Genomic DNA, 18398 nt, shown 5'->3' on the forward strand with positions numbered 1-18398 from the left:
ATACAAAATGTACAAATGTACAACCCTTTTCCTATTTCAGACGCTCACAGCATTAATTTCAAAACATATCTATATTATCTCTGGATCCAAACTTCAATTAAATCTGTCCCTGTGAAGCGCACACTAAGTATTTACCCTCACTGTTGCAGTAACTATGGATGCCATCTGCATAGACTCCTAAATGGATTCTCTATATCTGTCGCCTCCAGCTAGATTGCTGCATAATACTCTGTATTCTTTGGACAGTTGGAGGAAGCAATGGGAACATTCAGAGCAGATGAGACCATCTAGAGACCAACAATACGCAGAGGAGGCAACACTGTGCAAGTGTCAGGAAGACACAAAGGCGACAAGGTTGTGCAGGACAACTTCTCAATAGCAGTAGGCAAAGGCACAACTCTGTTAAACTAATCCCCACAGACCTGCAGGATACCAGGTTCAATCCCCAATCTGTGCTGAGTTATAAAATGTCAGCAGAGATTGCCACAGGAGCACTACAATTATCATTAGGAACAGTAATTGGCCATTCAGCCCCTCAAGTCTGTTCTGCCATTCAATTAGATCATGGCTGATCTGCATCTCAACTCCACTTACCCTCCTTTGCTCCATATTCCTTGATACCTTACCTAACAAAAATCTATCATTCTCAGTCTTGAAAGCTCCAATTATTCCTGTCGCCCTCAGCTTTTTGGGGGGGGAAGAGTTCCAGATTTCCAGTACCCTTTGTGAGGAAAACATAGAAAATAGGAGCAGGAGTAGGCCATTCAGCCCTTCGAGCCTGCTCCACCATTCAATATGGTCATGGCTGATCCTCTATCTCAATACCATATTCCCGCTCTCTCCCCATACCCCTTGATGCCTTCTGTGTCTAGAAATCTATCTATCTCCTTCTTAAATATATTCAGTGACTTGGCCTCCACAGCCTTCTGTGGTAGAGAATTCCACAGGTTCACCACCCTCATTGATGAAATTTCTCCTCATCTCAGTCCTAATTGTCCTACCCCGTATCCTGAGACTGTGGCCCTTCGTTCTAGAACCCCCCAGCCAGGGGAAACATCCTCCCTGCATCCAGTCTGTCTAGCCCTGTCAGAATTTTATATGTTTCAATGAGATCCCCTCTCATTCTTCTAAACTCGAGTGAATACAGGCCGAGTCGACCCAATCTCTCCTCATGACAGTCCTGCCATCCCAGGAATCAGTCTGGTGAACCTTCGCTGCACTCCCTCAATGGCTAGTATATCCTTTCTTAGGTAAGGAGACCAAAACTGCACACAATACTCCAGGTGTGGTCTCACCAAGGCCCTGTATAACTGCAGTAAGACAACCCTGCTCCTGTACTCAAATCCTCTTGCAATGAAGGCCAACATACCATTTGCTTTCCCAACTGCTTGCTGCACCTGCATGTTTGCTTTCAGTGATTGGTGTACAAGGGCACCCAGGTCCCTTTGTACATCAACATTTCCCAATCTATCACCATTTAAATAATACTCTGCCTTTCTGTTTTTCCTTCCGAAGTGCTAACTTCACATTTATCCACATTGTACTGCATGTGCCATGTATTTACCCACTCACTCAACTTGTCCTCAAAGTGCTTCCTGGTTTCACTCCCGAGTGGCCTAGCTCTAATTTTAAGATTATGTCCTCTTGTTCTTGATTCCCCCACCAGAGGAATCAGTTTCTCCATATCTATCCTATAAATCATTTTAACATTTGATTTTAACACCTTGATCAAGTCACCCCTCAATCCTCTATACTCAATTGGGCTAGGCTTCCTATTCCCGATTACTATCCAGTGACTCATCCTGGAAAGTCTGCATGTATGGACATCACATGGAGGCTGATTGTTATGCTCCCAAAGCAGAGCAGCCTGCCAACATTGACTAAGAGTAAGGAGAGAACAAAACTGATGGGGAAAATGACTGGGCAGGAACTGACAAGAACACAATCGAGACTACTGAGAATATGTAGAGCCTAATGACTGAGGAGGGGGTGGGGGGAGCAGCACAGGTGCAATGAGACCACGCAGAGGCAAAGTCTGAATTTTGAATTTGCAGTAAGTCATGTTTGACTACATAACAATCACTGCATTTAAAAAGCATTTCGTTGTATGTTAGGTGCTTTGCGAGGTGGTGGGGGTTGAGGAGGAGGAACAGTAAGTAAATGGGTCTGAGATTCAACAAAATATGGGGTGAGCGTGAATGGGCCTGATGATGCTTTCTCATCCTAGGTACACAACATAAGCCACTGTATAAATGCAAGTCTCTCTTCTTTATTGTGTGACTGCTCCATCCACAGTTTGCAATGACATCCATTTTAAGAGAATAGAGCAATTGCTTTATAATTCACCAAAAGGGCCCAGGATTCTTTGAGCTCCTGCAGTACTATACGTCAGCAGCAGAAGAAACAGCACCAAAGATCAAAACAATGAATTGCATACAGGAACTGCTAGACGAAAAAAGACCATCTAGTTCGTCTTCTAACATTCTGGTAGTCGCATGATACAATGATAATGGAGTTGTTGACTAATCATAGCAATCAATCTCTATTAATGAGTCTACAACAGACCTAGACATGAGGTGAAGAAAATCCCAGTGGTGGAGAGCTTTGGGAACCATAGGTCCAAAGTCACCTTTTTCCTCCCAAACATGTTACACTTACCACATGTTATGTCTCCATCCCTCTCTCTGGCCACTGTCTGAGGCTGAACCAGACCGTTCGCAACCTTGGCATCCTATTTGACTCTGAGATGAGCTTCCGACCACATATCCGTTCCATCGCCAAGACCGCCTACTTCCACCTCCATAATATTGCCCGTCTCCACCCCTGCCTCAGCTCATCTGCTGCTGAAACCCTCATCCATGCTTTTGTTACCTCTAGACTCGGCTATTCCAATGCTCTCCTGGCCGGCCTCCCATCTCCCACCCTCCATAAACTTGAACTCATTCAAAACTCTGCTGCCCGTATCCTAACTCGCACCAAGTCCCATTCTCCCAACCCCCCTGTGCTCACTGACCTACATTGGCTCCCAGTCCAGCATCGCCTCGATTTCAAAATTCTCATCCTTGTTTTCAAATCCCTCCATGGCCTCGCCCCTCCCTTGGGGCATTTTACTATGTTAAACGCACTACATAAATGCGAGTTGTCTCAAATTACTCATATACTGGTACCCCAAAATGTTATTTTCTGAAAGAAATCTATCTAATTTGTATTTGATTGAATCAACACTATCTGTTTTCACCGTCTCCCTATGGAATCTGTTCCGTAGATCGATCACTCGCTCACTGAAATATTGTTTCCGCAGATTCGTTTTGAATTTACCCCCTTCAAGCGGAGGCCGTGTCCTCTGCTTCTACTGTTCTGGACAAGGTGAAACAGCTTGTCTACATTAACTAGTCCCTTCAGAATCCTAAAAACAGCAATCATATCGCCTCTCAACCTTCGCTTTCCCAGTGAGAACATGTCCAATTTACATAATCGTTCCTCATAATCTAATCTCTCCAGTCCCTCAGTCATTCTGGTTGCTCGCCTCTGTACCCTTTCAATAGCTGCAATTTCCTTTTTGTATCGAGTATGGTAGCGATAGCTTCAATTTATTGTCAATCAGGACCCCAGCTCTCTTTCATTTTCCATGCACATTATTGTCTTTCCATTTAAGTAATCGTTCGTTCCTGGATTTTTTATCCTCATATTATGAAGCAGGGGACTACTCATGAATCAGGACATCACCTGTCCTCCACACTTCATTGGATTCCTGTCTTCAGTCCATTGCAATCATTTGTACCAAATGTACTATAAGCTTTCAATTTTATTTCTTCCCCTTTCGCCCTCATTGCACCTCTCTGTAGGTTCTCTTTTCTTTCCTCTCCATTGCATTTGCCACTTGTGGACCCAGTCACTGCCCATTAAAGCCCAGGGTGTAGGCCACAGGGAGTCCATGAACTAAACCATACATGTGGACTATCCATCTGCTCAGCTCTCTGTCTTGCCTGCTGCTGAAGTTCTTTACGTTAAAAGGATGATGTGAATTCAGGTGCTTGTTTGCAGCAGACAATCTATTTAGCCTGACTATTCAATGTTTTCTCCAAGTGACTATTAGTGCATGCATTCTCTCTCTCTATAGTGTATATACAAATGTATCAAAGCATTGGTGTCAATCCACAGCACCATTCACCAGGAAACTAGACAAGTTCAATGTCTAGACAGTAAGGATACATACACAGGCACATGTGTGCACACAAGAGTGTGCAAAGGAGAATAAGAGGGAGAATACATGTATAAGCATGTTTACATCTCAGTTCCTCAATCTCACAGTTAAGAAGCACCAAATATTTACACATGGGAGGGGAAGAGGTCACAGGGACAGTCATCTCCAGGGTGTTCTCAGTCACCTCTAGCTCACCGCAGCATTGGTGGAGGCCTGATAGCAAGTCTCCCTCCTGCTTTCAGCTGGTATATGACCCTGAGTGGCCAGGGAATGGGAAATTTAAAACAAATATTTCTATTTAACTTGTAACCATGCATCAGTTTCCTCACTCTTGTCCACCTTGTGTTTATGCCACATGCATTGTCTCCCATTTATTATATATACGTGTACATAATCTGTCTTCTATCTCTCACCTATATATTCAGCACGTATGGGTCTTTTGCTGTGTAGTTTGTCTCCTTCACCTGTATACTGTGTTTTCTATTCTGTTTTTTCACACCTGCAATTTTTACATGTCTGCCTGCCTCCCTCTCTCCCCTTTATACTCTTGAACCATTTTCTCTCTCTCTCTCCTCCCTCCCATACTCTGGGTATATGTATTCTGGCTCCTTCATTGTATATACCTATCTACTTGAATGCATGCCATCTTCCTCAGCGTTCTGTTCATATTTATTCCCACAATAATTGGCGATTTTTTTTTTAAAAGCACTGTAATGGGTGGAACAACGAATGCAACGTCACCTTCAGCAAAACAATGAGGCAGCCTACCTGGGGGGTGGGTGTCTGGATCTCCCCAGTGCTTGATGGCTTATCAGAGAAGCTGAGTGCCTCCCTGATCCACGAGGGCAGTAGGTGGCAGTAAAGGGAAGCCCCTGCTTCTCTGCTTTAAATCCCACCCCTTTTGCAGATTGGAAAAAAAACAGCAAGGTAAACATTTTGAGCCCTGTACCAGCAGCCATCATACCACAGCCCGTCGCCCTGAACCTCCCAAACCTAACAATCTGCTGCCAAGATCGGGGTTAGATACCAGAGGGGAGGGGAACAACTCAATTTTCAAACAAAAACCCAGGAGCACAAAATAAAAACCTCGACATTAAACAGTTTAATTGCAGACTTTTTCCAACATCCAGACAGTGGCATTTGATTAGAATCCTCGCAGCAGAGATTGCACCAGGAAACGTTCGCAAATAGAATTGACATTAAAAATATAGTCAGAGAGTTGGGTTATTAACGGCGTGCTCGATGCAGGGTCTTGCAGAGGAGGTGGGAGGAAGTTGCATGTTTTGTGCGGTGTGGGATGCACTATTGATTGTGTGTTGGTGCTGGGAGGGGTGTCGATGGCGGGCGGGGGTCCCCTGGTTTGTTGATGGGGTGACTCCAGTTTTACTGGGATGTCAGAAGGGCGCCGCAAATGGGAGCTCTCCAGGGACAGGCTCTTTTGTTGCAATGGATGGGGATGGTGGGCTGGGGCCCCGGGGATGCGGCCGGGATGCCTGCCAGGGTGATGCAGGTACAATATCCGGGAATGCTGCCTGTCACTGAGGATCTTCCCGGCGGCCGGCAACCCAGCAGAACAAAAATCCCCAGAATCTAAGGGGGGGTGGGGGGGGGGGATTAAACACACAGCATCTGGTGGAGGGGGGGGGGGAATTAAACACACAGCATCTGGTGGGGGGGGGGGGGGGGAAAGAGAGGCCGGAACATACAGCACAACCGAGCAAATAGTGAATGTCAAACCTTGTACACTGGCGAGTGCTTGGGACGGTCCCTCAGTCTCAGACAAGGGCAGGAGGAGGAGGAGGAGGAGGAGGCCGGCCTCTTTCCTGGCACACATACCCTCGATCATGTAGCCATGTTACAGCAGAGATTTCACCAGAAACCCGCCAACAAACAGCCGCAGAAACCGAGAGCGACAGAGGAAAAAAAATTAGAGGCAGCGGTCAGAGAGAGCGAGAGAGAGAGAAAGAAAGAGCGGCCAGTTACCCAGCGGAAAGACTGAAGAGCTGGAGGACCAAAGGCAGCCTCCGATATCCCGGCCCGCACCGGGACACGCTGACGCAAGGTGGCGGCGGAGGCGCGCTCCGGGGCACGCTGACGCAAGGCGGCGGCGGCGGCGGCGGAGGCGCGCTCCGGGGCACGCTGACGCAAGGCGGAGGCGCGCTCCGGGACACGCTGACGCAAGGCGGCGGCGGCGGCGGAGGCGCGCTCCGGGACACGCTGACGCAAGGCGGAGGCGCGCTCCGGGACACGCTGACGCAAGGCGGAGGCGCGCTCCGGGACACGCTGACGCAAGGCGGCGGCGGCGGAGGCGCGCTCCGGGACACGCTGACGCTGGCGCTATGGTAACATGGCCAGTCTTGGAATAGGCCGGCTGGAAGTTTTCGAAAGTGTAACCAGTTTCGGGCTGGCTCTCAGGTAATTCAATTAGTACATGTGCTAGGCTCTTGCAGTGTCTGCCTACATAACAACTGTCAACTTTGACTCATTTCAACAATATGATAACACCCTGTATAAATGCCGGCATTTGTCCCTGCCCCTCGGCCATTGCTGAGTGCTGGGAATAGAGCCTTACAGGCCAGGTTCAATCCTAGCCTACACTGTGAGGCAAGGCGATGATACAGAGGCCGTGATGATCCTCAGCAACCCTGTGCAAGATATGTTTAAAATCAGTTAAGGCACTCGCTCCTATTCACCGTCCAGTGACTTCTAGAAAGTTCACGTTGTGAATATTGGTGAGGATCAAGCAGAGCTGTGATGCACCCATAGTTGAATAGCTCATGTTCAGAACCAAGGAGTGGCGGGCAATTATATTGCAGCATGAGTCAGCACAATGAGAGCAGGAAGAAATAAAAGGAGCAAAATCTGCTGAAAAATAATAAAAAGACGTGAATTGTTTATAGAACAGACTGGACTGCAGTGCTGACTGACATTTTAATTTTGTTTTACACCTCCCCTCACATAATATCTTATCTGTTCTCTGGCCCCATCTCAGTCAAAAATGTATCTATATTATAGGGAGTGGCTAAAGCAAATCGAGAGCTCACTGTCTACTCCAGCTGGGTCTTCTGACACTTCCCTCAGATCATTTCAACAGCCCCTCACTTTTCTCACAGACTTTTTTTCTGTTGCGTTTTCCTTTGCTTGTTTATAGCAGAGGTTTTCAAAGTTCAGACTAAGGGCCTCAGGAGGCTCACAAGAAATGTCATTGGTTCCATGAGGTCATCCTAAAACATTTATTGCTGTGCATACAGCATGCCACAAGCGGAGCAGAGAAGTTCTGTTACTAAGGTTGCTCCATCTGGAAGACAACTGGGAGAGGCGCTGCTGAAGAACCCTCTCCCCATAAACCAAATGTTTGCCCTGTCCTGCTGCCCAAAAGCTCCAGGCCCTGCACCGGAGGGAACTTTGTGGGAAATTAAAGCAGCTGTTCTCAAGTATAGCAAAAGTCTCTCAGTCTCAGCTCAGGGATATGGAGAGTATAGCAAGAGTAAGTCTAAGCTTAATAGTGAGAGCTATAGCAAGAGTCTCCTGGTCGCAGAGCAGTAAGAGAGAGAACGATAGCAAGCATATCAGTCTCAGCTCAGGGATAGGGAGAGTCTGTCAGTATCACCTCCAGCATAGTTAGAGCAATAATAATAAGAACAACTTGCATTTATATAGCACCTTTAATGTAGTAAAATGTTCCAAGGTGTTTCACAAGAATGTAATCAGACAAAAATTGACACCGAGCCAAAGAAGGAGCTATTAGGACAGGTGACTTGAAGCTTGGTCAAAGAAGTAGGTTTTAAGGAGCGTCTTAAAGGAAGAGAGAGGGGTAAAGAGGCGGAGAGGTTTAGGGATGGAATTCCAGAGCTTAGGGCCGAGACAGCTGAAGGCACGGTCGGCAATGGTGGAGCGATGAAAATCAGGGATGTGCAAGAGGTCAGAGTTGTAGGGTTGGAGGAGGTTATAGAGATAGGAAGGGGAAAGAGTTTCAGTCTCAGCTCAAAGATTGTGAGTGATAACAAAGGATCCGCAGTCTGGGTACCCTTTGCCTCTACCTACCTACCCATTCCCTGCTTTGGCGTGTACAAAGTCAAAACGCACTGTTTGAACATTGAGACGAGCTCTGTGCTGGCTTGTCAGCAATGGGTTGTGCAAAGTAATGTAACTGCATCCTTCACACACTGCACTGGAATGTCTCAAGAATTCTATACTCTGTATTAATAGTCTAGCCTTTCTGTATTTGACTTACTGGCACATTGTTTCTATAGCTAATAGTAATCAAAAAAACACTTTATGCCATGACAGCATTGTGTTCCTTTGGGAAGTAGATGCAGTCTTTTGTAAGTTAGGAGAAATGGGTCTGTAGGATAGTATCGATATTTGCAGGGGTCTCCCACACAGAAATGTTTGAAAATCAATGGTTTATATATTTAAACCGACCCAATGTAGCCATGTAGCCAGCAGAATACATGGAACAATAGGCAGTGCAATATTATAACCTTTTTTAAGACTGTGAGCATAGGCACCATAGAGGAGCTCCTGTTGTCTTGTCAGTAGTCTAAGGCCTGGGGTATGGTTGTCATGTTTAGCTGCTACCTTGGCTTGTCCCTCTAAGGCCTCCTCACAAGCAGCTTGGGGTCAGTCACATGGGAATTGTAACTGTTCCCGGTCAGAAGAATCAGTTAGGAAATGACTCATTCTTTCAAGATTATTTTTCATCTGTAATGAAATGTGATATTGTGAAGTGTAATGTCTGGAGTGTAACAGACGTGTGCTAAACACAAGACTAGATTCTAGCTGATCTCCCGTGGTGTTGCTTACGGTGAGTCAATGTGTGTTGACGAGCTGATGGCATGAAAGATGCTGTATTAAACGCAAGTTCTTTCTCCCTTTGCCGATGACATCTTTTTTTTATTCGTTCATGGGATGTGGGCATCGCTGGCAAGGCCAGCATTTATTGCCCATCCCTAATTGCCCTTGAGAAGGTGGTGGTGAGCTGCCGCCTTGAACCGCTGCAGTCCATGAGGTGAAGGTTCTCCCACAGTGCTGTTAAGTAGGGAGTTCCAGGATTTTGACCCAGCGACGATGAAGGAACGGCGATATATTTCCAAGTCGGGATGGTGTGTGACTTGGAGGGGAACGTGCAGGTGGTGGTGTTCCCATGTACCTGCTGCCCTGCTCCTTCTACGTGGTAGAGGTTGTGGGTTTGGGAGGTGCAGTCGAAGAAGCCTTGGTGAGTTGCTGCAGTGCATCCTATGGATGGTACATACTGCAGCCACTGTGTGCCGGTGGTGGAGGGAGTGAATGTTTAGGGTGGTGTATGGGGTGCCCATCAAGCAGGCTGCTTTGTCCTGGATGGTGTCGAGCTTCTTGAGTGTTGTTGGAGCTGCACTCATCCAGGCAAGTGGAGAGTATTCCATCACACTCCTGACTTGTGCCTTGTAGATGGTGGAAAGGCTTTGGGGAGTCAGGAGGTGAGTCACTCGCCACAGAATACCCAGCCTCTGACCTGCTCTTGTAGCCACAATATTTATATGGCTGGTCCAGTTAATGGTGACCCCCAGGATGTTGATGGTGGGGGATTCGGCGATGGTAATCCCGTTGAATGTCAAGGGGAGGTGGTTAGATTCTCTCTTGTTGGAGATGGTCGTTGCCTGGCACTTGTCTGGCGTGAATGTTACTTGCCACTTACCAGCCCAGGCCTGGATGTTGTCCAAGTCTTGCTGCACGCGGGCAAAGACTGCTTCATTATCTGAGGGGTTGCGAATGGAACTGAACACCGTGCAATCATCAGCGAACATCCCCATTTCTGACTTTATGATGGAGGGAAGGTCATTGATGAAGCAGCTGAAGATGGTTGGACCTCGGACACTGCCCTGAGGAACACCTGCAGCAGTGTCCTGGGACTGAGATGATTGGCCTCCAACAACCACTACCATCTTCCTTTGTGCTAGGTATGACTCCAGCCACTGGAGAGTTTTCCCCCTGATTCCCATGGACTTCAATTTTACTAGGGCTCCTTGGTGCCACACTCAGTCAAATGCTGCCTTGATGTCAAGGGCAGGTACTCTCACCTCACCTCTGGAATTCAGCTCTTTTGTCCATGTTTGGACCTGTTCTGGAGCCAAGTGGTCCTGGTGGAACCCAAACTGAGCATCGGTGAGCAGGTTATTGGTGAGTAAGTGCCGCTTGATAGCACTGTCGATGACACCTTCCATCACTTTGCAGATGATTGAGAGTAGACTGATGAGGCGGTAATTGGCCGGATTGGATTTGTCCTGCTTTTTGTGGACAGGACATACCTGGGCAATTTTCCACATTGTCAGGTAGATGCCAGTGTTGTTGCTGTACAGGAACTGCCGTACGACCTTTCTCTGTATCCTAACATTGCTACAATAATCTGCAATAAAAACGCAGTTTGGGAGGTTTTTGTTTATTAATGCTGAAAATGAACTTAAGGAACTTTTTTTTAAATTCATTGTCGGGATATAGATGTCACTGGTAAGGACGGCATTATTGTCTATCCCTAGTTGCCCCTTGAGAAGGAGGTGGTGGGCCTTTTTCTTGAACCGCTGCAGTCCGTGTAGTGAAGGTGCTCCCACAATGCTGTTAGGTAGGGAGTTCCAGGATTTTGACCCAGCGACGATGAAGGAACGGCGATATATGTCCAAGTCAGGATGGTGTGTGACTTGGAGGGGAACTTGAAGGTTCTGGTGTTCCCATGAGCCTGCTGCCCTTGTTCTGCAAGGAATGGCCAGGACAGGAGCAGCTTTTGCAACTGCGAGTAGGTCTTGGAGCAAAGGTCAGGCTTGGGTCTGGTCCTGGCAGAGGGGCTCTGGCTCTCTGGGTAGTGTGGTAGTGGCAGGGGAGGGCAATGAAGTGACAGCATTAGATTGCAGTTCGGTCATGGTGTTGGTGGTGGTGGGGAGGGTGCTCAGGACTTATGGCTGGAAGTCGGGTTACACCGGATTGGGGTTTTGTGCCCAGTCATGGCGATGGGAGCTTCAGCAGTGTCTATTTTATAGTTTCATATTTTATAGAACTGTGGGAGGAGGGATGGAGCAGGGAGCATATGGCCACAATCTCGATTTGAACATTTCCAAGGTGAGTGGAGCATTCCAAGGGCATCTATCTTTGGAGATCTCAAAGATGAGTGAGCAATAGCAGCATCTATCTTGGCGACCAGTTTGGAGGACTTAACCAGAGGCAAGTAAACTGAATAGGTACATTTAATTATGAATAGAAAAGTGTGACAAACAGGCATGATGGAAATAGCATGATGGATAAAGTGCGATGGAAGAGATATGACAGGAAAGTGTTACAGGAAGTACATGTAACATTGGAAGATTAAAATTCTGAACTTCCTAATGTGTAATCTATGACTCCTATAATTGTTTTTCTGTCACAGTCACACTTTTACCATCACCCTTTGGCCAGCAGATTTTGGCTGTCAGTCATTTGATTAGTTTAAAGTAAAACTGGAGCAAAGCAGAACCGAAGAGGGAGGGATGCATGAATTGCAACAGTTATACATTCCTTTCTGGCGCAAAAACGCAAAAAGAAAAGCAGCCCAACCATGGCTAACAAAAGAAATTAAGGATAGTATTAGATCCAAAGAGGAGTCATATAAAGTTGCCAGAAAAAGTAGCAAGCCTGAAGATTGGGAGCAGTTTCGAATTCAGCAAATAAAGGATCAAGAGATTGTTTAGGAGGGGAAAAATAGAGTATGAGAGTAAACGTGCAAGGAACATAAAAGTGGACTGTAAAAGCTTCTACAAGTATGTAAAAAGAAAAAGATTAGTGAAGACAAATGTAGGACCCTTACAGTCAGAAACAGGAGAATTTACAATGGGGAACAGGGAAATGGCAGAGCAATTAAACAAATACTTTGTTTCTGTCTTCACGGAAGAGGACACAAATAACTTCCCAGAAATGCTAGGGAACCAAGGGACTAGTGAGAAGGAGGAATTAAAGGAAATTAGTATTAGTAAAACAATAGTGCTGGAGAAATTAATGGGACTGAAAGCCGATAAATCCCCAGGGCCTGATAATCTGCATCCCAGAGTACTAAAAGAGGTAGCCCATGGATATAGTGGATGCATTAGTTGTCATCTTCCAAAATCCTATAGATTATGCAACAGTTCCTGCAAATTGGAGGGTGGCAAATGTAAACCCGCTATTTAAAAAAGGAGGGAAAGAGAAAACAGGGAACTACAGACCAGTTAGCCTAACATCAGTAGTAGGGAAAATGCTAGAGTATTATAAAGGATGTGATAACAGGACGTTTAAAAAATATCAACGGGATTAGACAAAGTCAGCATGGATTTATGAAAGGGAAATCATGTTTGACAAACCTACTGTAGTTTTTTGAGGATATAACTGGTAGAATAGATAAGGGAGAACCAGTGGATGTGGTTTATTTGGATTTTCAGAAGGCCTTTGATAAAGTCCCACATAAGAGGTTAGTGTGCAAAATTAAAGCACATGGGATTGGTAGTAATATACTGGCATGGATTGAAAATTGGTTAACAGACAGGAAACAGAGAGTAGGAATAAATGGGTCTTTTTCGGGGTGGCAGGCGGTGACTAGTGGGGTACCGCAGGGATCAGTGCTTGGGCCCCAGCTATTCACAATATATATAGAATCATAGAATCATAGAAGTTACAACATGGAAACAGGCCCTTCGGCCCAACATGTCCATGTCGCCCAGTTTATACCACTAAGCTAGTCCCAATTGCCTGCACTTGGCCCATATCCCTCGATACCCATCTTCCCCATGTAACTGTCCAAATGCTTTTTAAAAGACAAAATTGTACCCGCCTCTACTACTGCCTCTGGCAGCTCGTTCCAGACACTCACCACCCTTTGAGTGAAAAAATTGCCCCTCTGGATCCTTTTGTATCTCTCCCCTCTCACCTTAAATCTGTGCCCCCTCGTTATAGACTCCCCTACCTTTGGGAAAAGATTTTGACTATCGACCTTATCTATGCCCCTCATTATTTTATAGACTTCTATAAGATCACCCCTTAACCTCCTACTCTCCAGGGAATAAAGTCCCAGTCTGTCTAACCTCTCCCTGTAAGTCAAACCATCAAGTCCCGGTAGCATCCTAGTAAATCTTTTCTGCACTCTTTCTAGTTTAATAATATCCTTTCTATAATAGGGTGACCAGAACTGTACACAGTACTCCCAAGTGTGGCCTCACCAATGCCCTGTACAACTTCAACAAGACATCCCAACTCCTGCATTCAATGTTCTGACCAATGAAACCAAGCATGCTGAATGCCTTCTTCACCACCCTATCCACCTGTGACTCCACTTTCAAGGAGCTATGAATCTGTACTCCTAGATCTCTTTGTTCTATAACTCTCCCCAACGCCCTACCATTAACGGAGTAGGTCCTGGCCCGATTCGATCTACCAAAATGCATCACCTCACATTTATCTAAATTAAACTCCATCTGCCATTCATCGGCCCACTGGCCCAATTTATCAAGATCCCGTTGCAATCCTAGATAACCTTCTTCACTGTCCACAATGCCACCAATCTTGGTGTCATCTGCAAACTTACTAACCATGCCTCCTAAATTCTCATCCAAATCATTAATATAAATAACAAATAACAGCGGACCCAGCACCGATCCCTGAGGCACACCGCTGGACACAGGCATCCAGTTTGAAAAACAACCCTCGACAACCACCCTCTGTCTTCTGTCGTCAAGCCAATTTTGTATCCAATTGGCTACCTCACCTTGGATCCCATGAGATTTAACCTTATGTAACAACCTACCATGCGGTACCTTGTCAAATGCTTTGCTGAAGTCCATGTAGACCACGTCTACTGCACAGCCCTCATCTATCTTCTTGGTTACCCCTTCAAAAAACTCAATCAAATTCGTGAGACATGATTTTCCTCTCACAAAACCATGCTGACTGTTCCTAATTAGTCCCTGCCTCTCCAAATGCCTGTAGATTCTGTCCCTCAGAATACCCTCTAACAACTTACCCACTACAGATGTCAGGCTCACTGGTCTGTAGTTCCCAGGCTTTTCCCTGCCGCCCTTCTTAAACAAAGGCACAACATTTGCTACCCTCCAATCTTCAGGCACCTCACCTGTAGCGGTGGATGATTCAAATATCTCTGCTAGGGGACCCGCAATTTCCTCCCTAACCTCCCATAACGTCCTGGGATACATTTCATCAGGTCCCGGAGATTTATCTACCTTGATGCGCGTTAAGACTTCCAGCACCTCCCTCTCTGTAATATGTACACTCCTCAAGACATCACTATTTATTTCCCCAAGTTCCCTAACATCCATGCCTTTCTCAACCGTAAATACCGATGTGAAATATTCATTCAGGATCTCACCCATCTCTTGTGGTTCCGCACATAGATGACCTTGTTGATCCTTAAGAGGCCCTACTCTCTCCCTAGTTACCCTTTTGCCCTTTATGTATTTGTAGAAGCTCTTTGGATTCACCTTTGCCTGATCTGCCAAAGCAATCTCATATCCCCTTTTTGCCCTCCTGATTTCTCTCTTAACTCTACTCCGGCAATCTCTATACTCTTCAAGGGATCCACTTGATCCCAGCTGCCTATGCATGTCATATGCCTCCTTCTTATTTTTGACTAGTGCCTCAATCTCCCGAGTCATCCAAGGTTCCCTACTTCTACCAGCCTTGCCCTTCACTTTATAAGGAATGTGCTTACACTGAACCCTGGTTAACACACTTTTGAAAGCCTCCCACTTACCAGACGTCCCTTTGCCTGCCAACAGACTCTCCCAATCAACTTCTGAAAGTTCCTGTCTAATACCATCAAAATTGGCCTTTCCCCAATTTAGAATTTTAACTTTTGGGCCAGACCTATCCTTCTCCATAGCTATCTTAAAACTAATGGAATTATGATCACTGGTCCCAAAGTGATCCCTCACTAACACTTCTGTCACCTGCCCTTCCTTATTTCCCAAGAGGAGGTCAAGTTTTGCCCCCTCTCTAGTCGGGCCATCCACATACTGAATGAGAAATTCCTCCTGAATACACTCAACAAATTTCTCTCCATCCAAGCCCCTAATGCTATGGCTGTCCCAGTCAATGTTGGGAAAGTTAAAGTCCCCTACTATTACCACCCTATTTTTCTTGCAGCTGTCTGTAATCTCCTTACATATTTGCTCCTCAATTTCCCGTTGACTATTTGGGGGTCTGTAGTACAATCCTATCAAAGTGATCTCTCCCTTCTTATTTTTCAGTTCTACCCATATGGACTCAGTGGGCGAACCCTCGGATATATCCCCTCTCACTACTGCCGTGATGTTCTCCCTAATCAAGAACGCAACTCCCCCTCCTCTCTTACCTCCTGCTCTATCTTTCCTATAGCATCTGTACCCTGGAACATTGAGCTGCCAGTCCTGCCCCTCCCTTAGCCATGTTTCAGTAATAGCTATAACATCCCAGTCCCATGTACCCATCCATGCCCTGAGTTCATCTGCCTTGCCCATCAGACTTCTTGCATTGAAATAAATGCAGTTTAATCTAGTCTTCCCTTGGTCTTTGCCCTGCTTTCTCAGACCATCTGTCCGGTCATGTTCTGTACACTCTCCCTTACTGCCTTTTGTTTCTGTCACCACTTTATTTCCCACTGACTTCCTGCATCGGTTCCCATCCCCCTGCCACATTAGTTTAAACCCTCCCCAACAGCACTAGCAAACACTCCCCCTAGGACATTGGTTCCAGTCCTGCCCAGATGCAGACCGTCCAATTTGTACTGGTCCCACCTCCCCCAGAACCGGTTCCAATGGCCCAGGAATTTGAATCCCTCCCTCTTGCACCATCTCTCAAGCCACGTATTCATCTTAGCTATCCTGTCATTCCTACTCTGACTAGCCCGTGGCACTGGTAGCAATCCTGAGATTACTACCTTTGAGGTCCTACTCTTTAGTTTAACTCCTAACTCCCTAAATTCAGCTTGTAGGACCTCATCCTGTTTTTTACCTATATCGTTGGTGCCTATATGCACCACGACAACTGGCTGTTCACCCTCCCCCTCCAGAATGTCCTGCAGCCGCTCCGAGACATCCTTGACCCTTGCACCAGGGAGGCAACATACCATCCTGGAGTCTCGGTTGCGTCCGCAGAAACGCCTGTCTATTCCCCTTACAATCGAGTCCCCTATCACTATAGCTCTGCCACTCTTTTTCCTGCCCTCCTGTGCAGCAGAGCCAGCCACGGTGCCATGAACCTGGCCACTGCCACCTTCCCCTGGTGAGCCATCTCCGCCAACAGTATCCAAAACGGTATACCTGTTTTGGAGGGAGATGACCGCAGGGGACCCCTGCACTGCCTTCCTACTCTTCCTCTGTCTGTTGGTCACCCATTCACTATCTCCCTCAGTAATTTTTATCTGCGGTGTGACCAACTCACTGAACGTGCTATCCACGACTTTCTCAGCATCGCGGATGCTCCAAAGTGAGTCCATCCGCAGCTCCAGAGCCGTCAAGCGGTCAAACAATAGCTGCAGCTGGACACACTTCCCGCAGGTGAAGGAATCAGGGATACAGGAAGGAGCCCTGAATTCCCACATCCCACAAGAGGAACATGACACGGCGCTGGGATCTCCTGCCATGACTTAACCCTTAAATTAGCTTAAGAACAACTACAATGTCAAGAGAAAAAAAAAGGAAAGAAAAACTACTTACCACTCCCTTTAAGGAGTTTACTCCTTTAAATTGTTCTCAATTTAGAGAATGTTAACTACACTAGGGACCTTGATTCACTAAAAAATAAACGCTACTTCCTATAAGACCTGCAGACCTTCCCTTTCCTTTTACTTCAGTTACTGTAGATAAGGAGAAATACTCACCTGAACCTACTCACCAATCAGGTGCCTCCCCTGTGTCGCGTCCCGATCTGATTCCTGACGTCACTTCGAACTCGGTCGCAGCTCCGCTCGGCTCCTCTCAGCGCTCTGAAATCCCGTCTTTTATCGGACGCTCCCTCCGCTCGGCTCGGCTTCTCTCAGCGCTCTGAAATCCCGCCTTTTATCGGACGCTCCCTCCGCTCGGCTCGGCTCCTCTCAGCTGTTCTCAGCGCTCTGAAATCCCGCCTTTTATTGGACGCTCCCTCCGCTCGGCTCGGCTCCTCTCAGCTGTTCTCAGCGCTCTGAAATCCCGCCTTTTATGGGACGCTCCCTCCGCTCGGCTCCTCTCAGCTGTTCTCAGCGCTCTGAAATCCCGCCTTTTATCGGACGCTCCCTCCGCTCGGCTCGGCTCCTCTCAGCGCTCTGAAATCCCGCCTTTTATCGGACGCTCCCTCCGCTCGGCTCGGCTCCTCTCAGCGCTCTGAAATCCCGCCTTTTATCGGACGCTCCCTCCGCTCGGCTCGGCTCCTCTCAGCTGTTCTCAGCGCTCTGAAATCCCGCCTTTTATCGGACGCTCCCTCCGCTCGGCTCGGCTCCTCTCAGCTGATTTGGATGAGGGAACCAAATGTAATATTTCCAAGTTTGCTGATGACACAAAACTAGGTGGGATTGTGAGTTGTGAGGAGAATGCAAAGAGGCTTCAAGGCGATTTAGACAAGTTGAGTGAGTGGGCAAATACATGGCAGATGCAGTATAATGTGGATAAATGTGAAGTTATCCACTTTGGAAGGAAAGAACAGAAAGGCAGTGTATTATTTAAATGGTGATAGATTGGGAAATGTTGATATACAAAGGGACCTGGGTGTCCTTGTACACCAGCCACTGAAAGCAAACATGCAGGTGCAGCAAGCAGTTAGGAAGGCAAATGGTATGATGGCCTTCATTGCAAGAGGATTTGAGTATAGGAGCAAGGATGTCTTACTGCAGTGATACAAAGCCTTAGTGAGACCACACCTGGAGTATTGTGTGCAGTTTTGGTCTCCTTACCTAAGAAAGGATATACTTGCCATAGAGGGAGTGCAACGAAGGTTCACCAGACTGATTCCTGGGATGGCAGGACTGTCGTATGAGGAGAGATTGGGTCGACTCTACCTGTGTTCACTCGAGTTTAGAAGAATGAGAGGGGATCTCATTGAAACATATAAAATTCTGACAGGGCTAGACAGACTGGATGCAGGGAGGATGTTTTCCCTGGCTGGGGGGGTCTTGAACGAGGGGTCACAGTCTCAGGATACGGGGTAGGACATTTAGGACTGAGATGAGGAGAAATTTCTTCACTCAGAGGGTGGTGAA

At 46.8% G+C, this 18398-nt stretch overlaps 1 protein-coding gene and 1 long non-coding RNA gene across 4 annotated transcripts in view; one reads left to right on the forward strand and one right to left on the reverse strand.

Annotated features, from left to right (window-relative positions):
- Positions 1-6243, reverse strand: part of LOC137331666 (AMMECR1-like protein) — a 47914-nt gene extending 41671 nt beyond the window's left edge. For 2 of the 3 annotated variants that reach the window (XM_067995611.1, XM_067995613.1), the window contains exon 1: positions 5942-6243. The gene's annotated coding sequence lies outside the window, so the exon portion shown is untranslated. Of the gene's footprint in view, positions 1-4972; positions 5103-5941 lie in introns of all 3 variants that reach the window. The other variant, XM_067995612.1, reaches the window with a different exon arrangement.
- A 248-nt stretch (positions 6244-6491) lies between these two features.
- LOC137331670 (uncharacterized) overlaps positions 6492-18398 on the forward strand; it is a 62227-nt gene continuing 50320 nt past the window's right edge. Inside the window, exon 1 of the long non-coding RNA XR_010965533.1 lies at positions 6492-6619. This is a non-coding gene — a long non-coding RNA (uncharacterized lncRNA). The remainder of the gene's footprint in view (positions 6620-18398) is intronic.

Source organism: Heptranchias perlo, chromosome 13, assembly GCF_035084215.1.
Source record: "Heptranchias perlo isolate sHepPer1 chromosome 13, sHepPer1.hap1, whole genome shotgun sequence".
In the NCBI taxonomy this organism is placed as follows: domain Eukaryota; kingdom Metazoa; phylum Chordata; class Chondrichthyes; order Hexanchiformes; family Hexanchidae; genus Heptranchias; species Heptranchias perlo.